This window comes from Oryx dammah, unplaced genomic scaffold (assembly GCF_014754425.2).
Source record: "Oryx dammah isolate SB20612 unplaced genomic scaffold, SCBI_Odam_1.1 HiC_scaffold_21, whole genome shotgun sequence".
NCBI lineage: Eukaryota > Metazoa > Chordata > Mammalia > Artiodactyla > Bovidae > Oryx > Oryx dammah.
In genome coordinates this window covers 75,346,477-75,360,971 of record NW_024070205.1, presented here as the reverse complement: position 1 = coordinate 75,360,971, position 14,495 = coordinate 75,346,477, and positions in this window count along the sequence as shown.

Below are 14,495 nucleotides of genomic sequence, written 5' to 3'. Positions count from 1 at the left end.
CATTCACTGGGTCACAGGACCCTGAGTTCCACCAGGATCTGTAAGCACGGTGCCCTGCAGAACCCCCCAGATGCTACTTAGCTGGCAGGGCAGTTGTGGGTGAATCTGCCCACAGCACCTGGGCCTGCCCAGCCCTTTGCCTGGTGCTTAGTGTGCACCCAACAATTGCTTGTTGAGTGAATCAATAAATGTTCTTTTTGGAGAACACATGGGTTGAATTGAATAAAGTAAAGGCCTGTAAGACATTTCAGTGGGACAAGTAGAGAGACTGCGTGACATAAGGAAAACAGTACAGGTTTTGGAGCCAGGATGACCTGGGTTCAGAGTTGGTTTCTTCATCTGTAAATGGGGATAATAACAGTCCCAGGCATTTACCATGAGGACTAAATGAGATCATGAGTGTGAAGTCTGGTCTTCCAAGGCCACCCAGTGAATGGTAACGGCGATGATTACTATGATTAAGATGGGAGGGTGCTTCCTTCCTCTTGGGAGAGACTGTTCAGAGGCTTCCAGCCCTTCACCTCCAATGAGGCAGGGTGGCCTCACTCGCCCTTTCCCGGCCCACCCTCTCGTTGGGTCTGGAAGGGCCCGACCTTCCCAGTGCTTTGCCTGGTGGGCTCTGTGGGAGAAATGAGTGGGGATCATGACCCTCTGGAGGGACCCCGAGCTCCAGCCTGGCTTCAGAGGAAGACTCATAGACTTGGGGAGTCTATGCTTGGCCACCAAATGGACCACTTATAAAGGAATAGCCAGGATTTTCAAGGGGGCTGCGCCAGGAGAGGGAAGAGGAGGCAATGGAAGATCTTGTTTCCGTGCCAAGCAGCACGCAGCGATACCAGAGTCTCTGCGTCCTAGGGCCGTGCGTGTGGGGCGGGGAGAGGTGGTCAGCATCTGATCCTACAGAGCCCACTCACCCGGCTCCCCTGCTTGGCCCCCTCGTGTCCTCAGTGGCACCTTTCACTCCCCGGCATACTTGTCCTGCCCTTTCCCTCCTGCAGCCTCCACATTCAGCAGCCCATCAAATCCCATTGCTATTTCCTTCCGGTGTCACTCCCAGGTCTTATCTCACACCTGGACTATTGCATTAGCCTTCTGACCAATTCCCCAGCCCACACCCCCAGCTCAGAAACTCTCAGCTTCCTCGTGTCCAGGAGGGGATCAAGCCCAGACTCCTTATTTTGGCGTGTTTGTCCATGCATCAGCTGACCCTCTTTTGGTAGACTCAGTAGATGTGTAGGTTGCATCTGCCCTCTGTATCTGGGCTGTCCACTCACCCCACCTGAGCAAGCTTCTTCAGTTTTCCCTCTGGGGCTCCCTCCATACTTTCCACCTTACCTGAGATGCCCTGACTCATTCTGCCCTCACTCAGCCCTGCCCAGTCTTAAGACCTGCTAGGTTCCTCCTCCTCCCTCTCTTCCTTCTGCCTGCCCTCCTCCTCCTTTTCTCTGATGCCTTTCCTGAACACCCTCACCTGGGATCTCTTTCTCCTCAAAACTCCTTTCTTTGGACGCCCCCAGCCTGCACACCACTATTGGCTTCTGGCAAAGGGAGGCAGGAAAGAGAGCACAGGTGCTGGAAATCCTTTCAAGAGCACAGGTGGATTTGGATGACACGGGACCATGTCAGATGGGGCTTAGATGTTGGGGGAGTTCCCACTGACAGAGGAGAAAAGATCCCTCCCTTCTCTGGAATGTAAAATCTGTCTCTCTCCCCATACGTTGCTTGTCTTCATCTAGACATGGGTGCTGAAGGGAAGAAGGCCCTGGGAGCTTTTCCAAACCTGAGTGTGCACTATGTATAAAAATGAAAGCCCAGCAGCCTCAGAAAGCTTTGTTCAGAAGGGAACCTGAGGACCAGGTAGGTCCAAATCTCTCATTTTGTGGACGAGGAAACTGAGTCTCAGAGGTGAGACTTCGAGCCAGGCCTTTGACTCCAACTCAAGTGCTCCTGTTGAAAAGGCCCCAGACTTTCCAGAGACGACCCTGATTCTGCTCTGTGGCATCCCTGAGTGGTATCAGACACCCCGTGACCTTCCACCCCAGCCAGTGATACAGGATGTCCAGGTTGCGCTTTTCCTCCTGAGGGCCCTGTGGGAGGTTCTGGCTCCTCCCTGGGTCTGGACTTTCCCAGGACAGGGACGGACAGAGTGGCAAACCTGCAACCCCCCGAGCTTCCCCAGCTTCTGGTGAGGAGGTGCCCTGGTCATACTTCCTAATTCCAAGACTAGGGGTTGAGGCTGGGTGGGGCTTCGGAGGGGAGGTTACTTCATCCCCAGCCAGTCCTTCTGGCCTGGAGGAGAGGGGGATGGGAGGGAGAGGCAGAAAATGGCGAGCTGGCAGCGTGGTGGGAGGCACCTCTTCTAGGTGGCTCCCGGGGTTCTCAGAGAGTCCAGGGCCTCCCAGTCCCCCAGAAAGGGCTCCTACAATGCCTGGCTAGGGGCACGAAGGTGAAAGAGGGAGCAAGAAGGGAGGGGGTGTAGGGAACACGAAGACTTGATTCCTGGTTAAACAAACACACAGCCCTGCCAAATGATGTCAGCATGGCTGAAAAAAGTCAAGTGCTCCATTGCCATAGGCGTGTATCACCCAGCCTGCCTCCCGTCAAACGGTGTGGGCCCCTCCAGAGCCCCCCATCCCCCACTGGATCGGGGACAAACAGCAGGTGCCATGTGACAATATGGAGGAACAAAAGGGTGCCCCGCCCCTCCCCAGTGTGGAGGCAAGGAGAGCAGGTCCTGAGTCACCGGAGAGACCTAGAGGGGGGCGTGGGGCTTAAGGGCAGCAGAAGGTGAGAAGAAAAGAGAGAGGGCAGGAGAGGTGGGTGTCTGGACAGTCCCCAAGGCTTGGCAGGGGACTGGGGTCACATCTGGGGCAAGGGGGGATGGGGGTTTTTGCAGAGCTAAGGAACTGGAGGTGGGAACAGGGGGAAATGGACTCTGTCAGGAGGGCACAGACAGAGCAGACTCCTCTTGGGTTCTTCCTCAGACTCTTAATCCCCCTGCAGTGAGCTCATTCGAAAGAAAGCCCACTGCAATCTCCTCCCAGTTGTATTTCTGACAAGGTCTGTCTACAATGCCCATGAGAATACTGTGGGCAAAGATGGGCTTGGGCATCGTGCCCGAGTGAATGCATAGAAAGGCTTGGAACGGTGCCCGGCCACGGTATGTGAGCAACAAATTTGCACTGTGATTATTATTACTCCGATTTCCCTGGAGGGGTCTCTTCATCGTGCCTCTGTAACCTCAGGCAGGTCATTCTGCTTTTCTTGGGCTTCTTTTTCCACTCTGCTCTTACTTGCCTCCCACCCGCCCTTCCCCATGCCCTTGTTCCTCTGAAAGTTTCCAGGACTGGTGAGAGGAGGACCGAGAAGTCATTTCAGAAGGGGCAGGACACCTGGGAAGCAGAGAGCTGCAGAGCCCGTCTGTGGGGTGTCAGTGGCCTGGGGGTGATCCTGTCATTGTGGCCCAGGCTGACTTCCGCCTCAGCCCTGTGGGGTGTGTGTGTGTGACTGGAGGGGAGTCCTTTGATGTGCACACGTGCCAGGCACAGGAACAACCCCAGCTCGGCCAACCCACCTTGGTCTTCTTATCACTGGTCCCTACTCGGGCAATCACTGTGTCCTCGGCAGAGGAAAGGTCACTTTCAGGCTTCCCTCTTTGCTCTAGCTGCTGGTTCCTCCCCATCTCATCCAGGGTGGGAGCCAGAGGGAAAGGGTGGGTGCTGGGGTGTGTTGGGTGGGAGCTAATGATGGGAGAGGAGGGCTGGGGTCTCAGCTGGCGACCATGTCTCTGACATGAAGGAGTGTGGGCAGAGAGGCCTGTGAGTTTCCAAGACCTTTTATCAACATTCCTTTTATCTCTACTCCCTCCATGTTTCTTGGGCAAATTTCCCACCCCCAATCCCCAGGCCAATTCCCTTACCGGTAATGCCAGGGGAGAGCGTGAAATCTCCCTGCATGCCTTCTTGCTCTCCGGCTATTCTAGGGCCTGGCCTCCCCACCAGGGGGGAATCCCTGCCACCCACCCCATCCCACTGTTCATCTCTAAGCCCGCAAGCCCCCTCTCTGCTTTCTCTGCTGGAGACAGCTGTTGGGCTAAGGAATCAGCTCCAGCAGGAAGGCACTTCCCAGCAGTGAGACCTGACCAAGGTCATGGGTGCCTGAAACACTTCAGGTCAGGCTCCTGAAGGTCTGTATGGAGACTACGGTTAGTCTTGTGTACCTCTTTGAAGCAGCTGGGTGTCCAAGGACTCCAGTGAGGGGCCCGCTGCTCTGGTTTAAGAAATCTGGAGCTTCCTCAGTGCTGACCTGGTCACTCATTCCCTCAGGGATTTCCCTGGGATCAGATGTGGGTTGGTTGATTTAGCTCAACACACATTCACTAAATACCTGCTTTGTGACCATCCCTTGAAAGACTGGACACCAAGAGATAAAAATGAATCCTCCTCTGTCCCCCAAGCTTTCATACAAATGAGCCTTCAGGTTAGTTGACCAGGCTCTGGGAGGCGCCCACAGAGACCATCCTGGTGCTGAAGGAGCTGTGTGTGCCAGTCTTGGTGTTGCCCAGGGAGGGTCTTGCCAGACCCTGAACGCCAGGGTCAAGGGAGGCTGGGAGGGCCGTGCCAGAGGGGTGTCAGTGGGAGTGATGCCGCTGGGAGGAAGGCCTCTCTCGGCTTGCCCTACTTGGCATGCTGTGCCTCCCCAAGGGGCATGACCTTAAAGCTGGTCTTTCTCTGGTCCTCAGGCTCAGTGCAGTCAAGTGTAAGTGGGGGAGCTGGTGCTCGAATGACAGATCGGCTTGGCCGAGCCTGGGGATCCTGTGGGCTCGTTGAGAGGAGTGGGGGTCCTGCCTGAGGGTGAATTGGGCCCCCTCCGAGCTGTTGGATGAGGAGTTAGAAGCTGGTTCAACCCTCCTGAGTGAAGCATTCACCAGGGAGTCAGGTTGACGGGTCCTGCTGCTGCCTGCCTGCCTGCCTGATGGAGCCCTGCTTGCTGTCTCTAAGCCTCCCTTTGCCCTCCAACCTCCTCCAACCTCTCAGGACTCAGGGGGCACAGCAGACAAGGGGCAGGTGCCTTGAGTAGGTGGAGAAGCAAACAAGTGAGAGAGAACACCTTGGGGCAGAAGGACAGGGAGACAGTTGCACAGAGACTGGAGAGCCAAGCACTAAGTACCCGCTGCTTCCAAGACCTGCAAAGAAGGAGAGGTGCAGCCAGCAGCCTAGAAGGCTGGCGCCCCAGGGAAGGTCCAATATTTTTGTTCTTTCCTCTGCAAAGGGAAGAAGCCCTGGGGGTCTGGCGGGTCTCTCCGCTGGAGCTTCTGTCCTGCTCGCTCCCTTGGCCCCTGGCCCTGCAGCCGAGACCCTCACATGGAAGTGAGAGCCCCAGGGGCTTCTCAGGGCTGAAGGGCTGGGCACTGTTCTCAGACCCTGGGGGCCCAGAGCCTGCTCCCTACCTGTGCTCTGGTTGGCAAACAGCTGCCGCTGTGACCAGCTGGTCCCCGTCATCCCTCCCCTCACGGCCCCCAGCCCCCGCCCTCCTCCAGGGATGACCCCAGTCCAAGGGGCACCTGGCTGGTGCTTACCGGTGGGTGAGCAGGGCCGTCTGGGCAGGGCTGCAGGCGTGTCTGGGGAGCGGGCAGCCGAAAGGTGTGTGAGAGGTGTGCGAAAGGGCTCTGCTCAAATAATCCAGGGAGGCGTTTATAAATAACTTTACCTCAGGGCCACGGGGTGAGCCCCGGCTTCCGATTGGCTCGGAGGGGAAGTGGTTTTGAACACTACACCATAGCTAAGCCTGGGGAGATAGGAAAAGGAGATAAGGGAAGAAAGGTCCCAAATGAACAGCCCTTTTTTTGTTTTGCCCAAGGAGCAGGGCTGTTTGATGGGAGCTTGGCACTTCCTAAATCCACCCCGGAGACAATAGGTCACATTCAGCGGCCCCAGCCCCATGGGCTCCCCCTGGCCAGCCAGCCGTGGCTGAGGAGGGGTCGAAGCAGACCCCTCTCCGAGCTTGCTGTCCTGCTGCTTCTGGGGTCAAGCCGCATGGCCTCTTGGACAAGGGGACTCATTGAGGCCACCCAAGGGGAGGGGGCCTGGGGCTCCTTGCTTTGAAGGTTGGAGACTTGGGGTGTTACAGGGGGACAGTAGAGCTCTGAGAACCCCCGAGGAAGGCTGCAGGCCACTTTTGGGGAGGCCTGAGGGCCCTTGAGGGGTTTAGGGCAGTGGTGGAGACCTGGCTCCCAGGTCCGTCCCCAACCTTAAGGCACTCGTAAGTTCTGTGTCTGGACCGATGCCCTCCTAACTTCCCAGGTAGGGTGTGCAGGGTGCATGGGGCTTTGGGATATGGTAAAGGCACTCAAGAAACTGGAGAGCCAGCAGTTATCTGTAAGGTGGCCTGAAGGCTTGCACATCTCGGTCACAGGTCTCTGTCACTTCAATCAATGAGTGAACGCCCATCGGTCATGGCTTGGCCCATGTTGCCACGTGCCTTCTGGGTTACAGCTGTCCACCCACTCCATGCCCACTGAGCATTGTTGAGAACCTCAGACAGGGCAGAGGGGTGGGTTAGGGGAGTTTCTTGACATATTTCCTGAGAGAGGGAGTCCCCAGCTGGTGCCAGAAGCCCCTTCCTTCTCATATCTGGGGCGGTACTGTGTTAGTCTGAATTGTCCTCTCATCTCTCCAGAAGACAACAGAGGCTCTGAGATGGGTTGGAATCAGTACAGAGGGTTTCAGTAAGTCCCCCTGGAAGCTAAGGAGAAAGTCCCACTGAGAAGGTGAAATGAGCTAGCTTTAGCACATAATAAGGATTCAAAAAAAAAAAATGTGGGTTTATTTATTTATCTCTTTATTTTGCTGTGCAGCATGTGGGATCTTAGTTCCTTGACCGAGGATCGAACCCATGCCCCCTGCATTGGAAGCACAGAGTCTTAACCACTGGACTGCCACGGAAGTCCCACAATAAATATTTGTTGAATGAATGAAAGAATGAATTGTCTGCAAGCCCAGCCCAAGGGAGAGTTTGCAGACGCATTGCTCCTGGGGCCGAGGGTAACACCCAAGGTCACTCAGAGTTGTCAGGGTGTAGCCAGGGGCCTGAACGAAGCTGGCCCGAGAATGCCCTGCCACTTGCCGAAGGCAGGGTATGTGTGTGGACGCTTCCTCCAGCAGACCTTCCGCAGGCCCCGCACAGGCCTAGCTGTTGTGTTCCACAGCTCCCTCTGCTTCATCATAGTAACAATGCACAGGTCACAATGGATGGAAGTTATGTGTTCAGTCACTGACTTTCTCCAAGGACCGCGAACTCCACGAGGAGGGTAGGGCAGTGCCTGCACTCCTGCATCCCTATCATGTATCGCAGTGCCTGCCACTTAGTAAAAGTTCAGTATAGATTTGTGCAATGGGTGAATGACTGTGTGATGAAATCTTCAAACAAAGTAGAGCCAGAGGTCCAGAACTGGCACATCCATCTCCAGTATTGCCCAGGGGCATGGGTAGCATGACCTGGTCTAAACTTTGCACAGATGAGTTATCAGTGTTAGTCGCTCAGTTGTGTCCAACTGAGACCCCATGGACTATAACCCACCAGGCTCCTCTGTCCATGGCATTCTCCAGGCAAGAATACTGAAGTGGGTAGCCGTTCCCTTGGGGTTTTCCCGGCCCAGAGATTGAGCTCAGTCTCCTGCACTGCAGGCGGATTCTTTACAGTCTGAGCTACCTTATCAGACTCTCCCTATAGCCAGGTGACCACGAATACCGAGAACAAACAGCTAAGTTCACTTGCTGGGATACCATGCCTGCCAGGGAAATCTTTCAGTTGCACTTTGGTTCTTTTAGTGCAGAGAATGTACTGTCCAATTGTCTGGAGCATCTAGGACTGCCCACAGGTACATTTCTCTCTTTTAAATGACCCATGGACATTTTCGTCTATCGATTGATCTAGTGTGAGTTTTGTTAATGTGAGTCAGTCTCTCCTGAATCTGATTGACTTTCGATAGTGACACTAGGCTTTCAGACAGGTTATCTGGTTTAATTCTCATAGCAACCATGTGATGTAGTCATGTTACTGTCATTTTTAGGAGGAGTAAACTGAAGTTGACTAAAGTGAAATAACTTGCTCAAAGTCACAAAGGCCTGGATTGAAGAGGCAGAAATCCAATTTGGATATTATGGCTTCAAATTCTATGCTTAGTCCATTTTATCACTTTAACCTTTGACCTACAAAGCAAAGGATGACACCCACCTTTTAAGACTCCACCTTTTATATACTTTCAGCCTCCCCATCAGGTATATCTTCCAAGATAACTTGGATAAACATGGCTGAGGCCTACAGGATGGGGCTGGCAACTTGTTAAGGCTCCTCCCTAATCCTTCTCCAACCGTCTTAGCAAAATTCTGGGAAGGTTGATCTTTTATAATAGTGACAGGAAGCATAGAGCCTAGAGGGTTCTCTGAAGTCACCAAGGGAGCTAGACGGAGCCCTCAGAATCTGGGGAAAGCCAGATCAGAAGCTAGAGAAGCAGAGGACAGGAGGGAGAGGCAGGTGGCTCAAAAGGACATCTTAGGGGTATCTTGGATAGAGTTAAATTATGGAACAGAGGGTAGGTGGGGAGAAAACAAAGGTGGGGAGAGACAGATGGCAGGAATGACAGCACAGAGAAGAGGCAGACTCAGAAACCAAGAGCAAGCGGCAAAGAGCAAGCACATCAGCATCCCAGCAGCTCACAGTCCTGATTCTTGTTAATCATTGTCTATTTTTTATGGTAAAAACATTTCAGCATCAACCCTGTACTTTCCTGGAGTATACAGATTCTCCTTTGGGAACAACCTTACCCGTAGAGTTGAAGACTGTATTCATCCATCCATCCATCCATCCATTCACTTAACTTAACCATTGCCCAATGCCAGGATGCTGCACTGGGGATACTGAGATCCACAAGGCCCACCCCCTGCCCTGAGAAGATCTCACTCTGGGGGGAAGACAGCGAGGTGAAGAGACCCTCATTGCTTGCAATCACAGTACCACGGCCATGTGGAGGAGGGGATGGTGGGGGTGGTTGGGAAAGGCTTTCCCCAGGAGGGGACACAGAAGGGCCGATCGTGGCCAGAGCCTGGGACTTAAAGTTTAAACCCCAGGTGGCCACTCCCAGGAGGAAGGGGGACGGGCACTGTCCTGGAAGCACTGTTTTTATAGAGGAGGGGTCTCAGCGTGTCTCCAAGACTCTGACCCCTGACTCCATCCTAGGTTCTCCCTTTAAAGCCTATCCCTGAGTTTCCATCTGACCAGAGCTCCACTCTATTCTTCAGCAGATCTTAGAGCAGTGCGTGTACAGACACACATAATAAGCTCATACCAAACAGATTTGGGGGATTTACTGAGTTATGTAGGTAAAGCCAAAGTAGTCACAAAGTACCCTTCTGACTATGTCACCTTGGAGCTGGTCCAGCTAAGGAGCAGCTAGTTTCCACACTAGTAAACTGAGGCTAGACCTCAAGAAGGAGACGAATCCTGCCACCTCTAGCCTTATCTGCACCTGCTGGCTTCTTGTACCTGTGCCCTGCGTGGGGCCTGGGCCAAGCGTGCGGGCAGGATCATGTTTTAGGCAGAGCAGCCCAGCAACTTAAGCAAACACCTCAAGGCTGGAGTCAGAAAAATCTTCAGCACCTTGCCCTGCGGTGGCAGGATCTGACCTGGCCCTGCGGGTGCCAGTTTCCTGAGTTCCTGGGAGCCGGCAGGGCTGCAGGGGTACCCACGGAGAAGCCAGCTTGCACCTCTCTCCTCAGGGAAGCCAGAGCACAGAGCGGTGAGCATCTGAGGTGGGTCAGGGGACAGGGGAGGCAAGGCGAGCCCCAGGGACGCCAAGCTGTGTCCAGTCTTAACTCAGGGAACCGGAGCTTCTGCTGTGTGCCTGGCACCATGCTAGGTGCTGGAGACTGAGGCTGAAGACTGCCAGGCCCCGTGAGGCCATGATCCTGAAAAGCAGGCAGAGGGAGGCTTCCGAGAGCACACACGGCCACAGGGCTGGTAGGCAGCATGTCGGAAAGGAAGCTAAGGAGGGCTTTGAAGGCTGTAGAGTGAGGACAGGATCCGTCTGGAGAGAGTCGGATCAGCACTGGCCAAGACCTCCCAGCATCTGGGACCAGAGGAAGGGGAACATTGCTGAACCCTCAGATGAGGAGTGGAAGAAGGGGTCTCAGGACTCTGAGTCCTCTCTCTCAGTTTACAGGTGAGAGAGAGATGGGAGGGACCTGCCTAAGGTCACCCAGAGAGGCCGTGTCAGAGCCCAGGCTGGGCGCCACCCAGGACCCCAACCTGGCCCTCCAGCCTGGCCTCTCTCCACACAGCGGGTGCAAGGTGTCTTTGTGACCCTCCCTCCCTTGTCTGTGTCACCCAGGGGCTCCCCAGAGACACTGGGTACCCAGAGTGCTGCCTGCAGAGGTCTTCCCTGATTGTGGGGCCCGAGCACTTTGCCCTGAGGTTTGGGACAAGCAGGTCGGCAGCGTCGGGCCTGGGAGCCCCGGTGTGCTGGTCTTGTAGCTGCCAGACAGAAGAGAAGACTCTGCTCAGGACCGGACCTTGGCGGGCTGGGTGAGGGTGTCCAAGGCACTTCACACTGCCCTGGGAACCCCACGAATGAGGCTGGAGGTGAGCTGGGGTTAGTTCCAAGTCTAGTCACGTTGACTGCAATTCTGGCTTTGGGCCCTTAAGCCAAGCGTGTATTAGCCTGGTATAAGGGCTGCCTCCAAGAGCGGTATAGAGGTTGGGGTATAAGAGGACCTAGACACCCTCCCAATTCCAGGAGAACTGAGATAGCTGGAGAAAGAAGGCATTGACAACCTTGGTTCCAGGGTCTCGCCCTAGCTCCAGGGTCTAGCTTGGGCAGCGAGAGAAGTTGATCACAAAAGGGACTTGACCTCACAAAGAGATTGGAAATGATGCCTCCGCATCTCCCCTTTCTTATCCCACATTTTCCTGGAAAGAATAAAACGGGAAGGTACCTATCACTCACCAGCCAGTCCAGTCCTCCCAGCTCTTCTTCCCATCACTGCTGACCACACAGGCCTCTCTCCTCTGCGTGCTGACAGCTGTGCTCTCTGAACCCCGACTGGCCAAAGGTGAGGCAGTCTGGGTCTTCTAGTTACTGTCTCCCCAAGAGCTCTTTGAAGCCAGTGACTATGTCACAGGTACGTGAGAGGCATCAGGATGTAGTGGGAAGAACAAAGACTTCAGGCTGAGACTCTGGCTCTGAGTTTGCTGGTCATGTGATCTTGGGCCAGTTTGTTCATTTTGGAGGCTCAGTTTGTCCACCTGTAAAAGGGTACACACGACGAAAAGGAAATGCTTTTGTAAGGCAAGTTCCTTCCCTTGGGGCATGACCACCTGGCCTTTCGCCCATACCCATTACCTCTCCAATACCTGCTACCCTCAGCCCTTTGGCCCCACCCCAGCCAGTAACACCCTTTGCCACCCTGCACCTCAATGACCCTGCTCCCTCGTCTCAGGAGTCAGGAGGTTTGGGCTCCCACTTGCAGGCCTTGCCCTCCTGGCCTCCCAGGGATGCAGCCAAGTGGCAGACTGGGTTCAAGAAGGCTCTCCTCCCGAGTTGCTGCAACAAAACATCAGGGCATTAGTCACACCTGGGCCTTGGAGCCCCTACCCGCCTTCCCCTCCTGCCTCTGGGAGGTGCCAAGCAGAGAGGGTGTGAGCGTGAACGTTGGTGTGCGTGTGCAGGATGTGGGCGCTGAACAAGTTGCTTTTCTGAAAGGGAGTGGGGCTCAGGGCATGTATGCACCCCTACTTTTGCCCCCCCACCTCACAAGCTCCCCAGTTACTTTCTGCCTGTGGTCTTTGCCTCACCCTGCAGCCTGTGGCCTGGTGGGCTGGGGTGAGTCCCCTCACCCTCTGGGTCCTGGTGCCCTCCTGCCTGAGGAATATGCCAGACTCTCGAGAGCTGGACACGCACTAGGTGTGGGCAGCCCTTGCAGGAACAGAGCCTTGCAGCTGGGACTCCTCTCAGTTCATGTTGGAGAGAGGGACGGTGGAGGGGACGGTGTCTCCCCGAGTTTTTCCCCCAGGGGCTGTGTTTGGGTGATATGTCCAGAAAGTTACTCCCCAGATAAGCCTTCCTTGCTGTGTTTTCTCAGCCCTCCAAGGTCAGGCCACCTAGCATCCTGATTCCGCCCTCATCTCGCCCAGAACCAGCCATCACAGGCTCCGGCAGAGGAGGGAGCATGCTGGGGTAGGTTTTCAGCCCCAGAGAAGAGGTTGTCCACTCTTGGTAGGGGACTGGGGCTGGCTCAAGTCTTCAGCACGGGACACGCTCAGAGCTCCTCAGTCCTGAGCAGTCTGAACACCATTCTCCCTCTGGGAGTCTGGGGGTAAGGGCGTAAGATAGGCATGGAATTCCCTGAGAATGTGGGAGAATGTGGTCCCAGCTTGACGGATGGTGCAGGAGGGGGCCTAGGCCAGTGTGTTGGGACCTCAGCTGGGGCCGCTTCTCTGGGTCTCCCAGCACAGCAGGCAGAGGCGGGTATGATGGAGGCTGGCCGCGAGGCTCTGAGGTCCAAGGCTCCAGAAGCACATGTCCTAACTCCAGAGTTCAGGGAGCAGGCCGCAGCACAGATGGCTTTGGAGGAGTCCTTAGGACAACTTGGTCGCTGGGGCTAGTTCCTGTCAGCTGTCCAGGGCTGAGCTCCGGCCCGGGCCGCTCACAGAGCCGCATTGCTCCCCGGGAACCGCTCGAGCGTTTAGCTCGTCTTGTCCTGCTGGTACATTCGTTGGCTGTGATTCCCACTGAGGACATCTTCAGAGGCAGGCAGGGCGCCAGGCTTGCGGATAGGCCCCGGACTGCTCCGTCGAGCAGGAAGCTGGGAGAAGGTGCGCTCACCAGCCTTCAATGTGACCCTTGAGGCTGTTTGCCAAGGGTAGTGGCAAGTCTGCCTGGGAAGTTCTGATGCCGCTGCTGGCCCTGCCAGGAGGCTGAGAGCAGACCCCACTGCCAGCGTGTCCCGGGACTGGCTCTGGCTCCCAGGGAGCAAGCTGTGTGATTAGGGGCAAGCTGCTGAGCCTCTCTGAGCTCCCAGCTTCCTCATCTCCAAAGTGAGAGAGATAGCAGCACCTGCCGCAGAGTGATACTGGGAGGACTGAACAAGGTAACTCATGAAGCCCTTGGGCAGCAAGGAGGTCCAACTAGTCCATCCTCAAGGAAATCAGCCCTGAATATTCACTGGAAGGACTGATGCTGAAGCTGAAACTCCAGTACTTTGGCCACCTGATGTGAAGAGCCGACTCATTGAAAAAGACCCTGATGCTGGGAAAGATTGACAGCGGGAGGAGCAGGGGACGACAGAGGATGAGACGGTTGGATGGCATCACCGACTCAATGGACATGAGTTTGAGCAAACGCAGGGAGATAGTGAAGGACAGAGAAGCCTGGCCTGCTGCAGTTTATGAGGTTGTAGAGTCAGCTCAGATATGCCTTAGCAACTGAACAACAATTCAGGAAAAACATTTATCGCAAGATCTGGCAATCTCCAGAGGGCCCACCCTACCCACCTGGTCCTTTCTCTTCTCCCCTGTCCCTGTCCCTTGAAATGCTCTCCCTTCCTTCTCAGCTCTCCACGTCCTGCAGCTCAAGCCGCCTGGCCCCCGTGCAGCCAGCCTGTTTGCTCCGACCGCGTTCAGACGCCTGCAGCTCTCTCAGGGGATAACCGCAACTAGACACTCGATCATGTGCTCTTGGGGATTTGGCTTTAACGGTTTACAAGGGACTCCCTTCTTGGATCATAGTATTTGGGTGTTATGCTTCTATTGTGTCCTTCACGGACCAAAATGTCCTGAGCTTATTAATACGAGTGCTTACCTACGGACTGAGAGCCCATCCTGGGTCCTGCCTCAGGGCAGTTATAGAAGGACCATCGTTCATTGTGGTTTCAACCTTGCTCAGTGAGGGTCCAAGCTTTCCAAAAGGTGCGTCATTTGCAGCTTCGTCCCAGCAGCTGACAAGACCCAGTCAAGGGTCACGACTGACCCCCATTTTGCCTGCTTGTGCCCCATCCCTCTGACTGAAGACCCACTTCCCCTCCAGGGCTGAGGCTCCTGTTGGCAGGCTCGGGAGTCTCTGGGCATCCCTGGGTAGATTTTTCTTCTCTTAGCTCATTCTTGCTCTCCATTGCCCACCAGCCGTGGAGAGAGGGCCCCTCTGGGGAGTTCTGCTCTGCTGCCTCCTGGGGCTCCCGTCCTCGAGGCCCAGTGTCTCAGTGAGCCCTGTGACTAGCAGCACTCCGTGCGTCCCGCAGGAGCACAGTGGAAACTTCCCTCCAGGCTGTGTGGCACTGTGGTGGCCCAACCCCGGTGAAGCCACAGCACAAACTGCTCTCTACCACCGGCGAGAGCATTGCTGTGGGCGCGTGATGGCACGCTGGAGTCCATTTTCCAGCCTCCGTGACTGTGTGACTGAGTGCGCACTAAGGCAACTCAGAGCCAAAGGAGCTCCTTCCAGA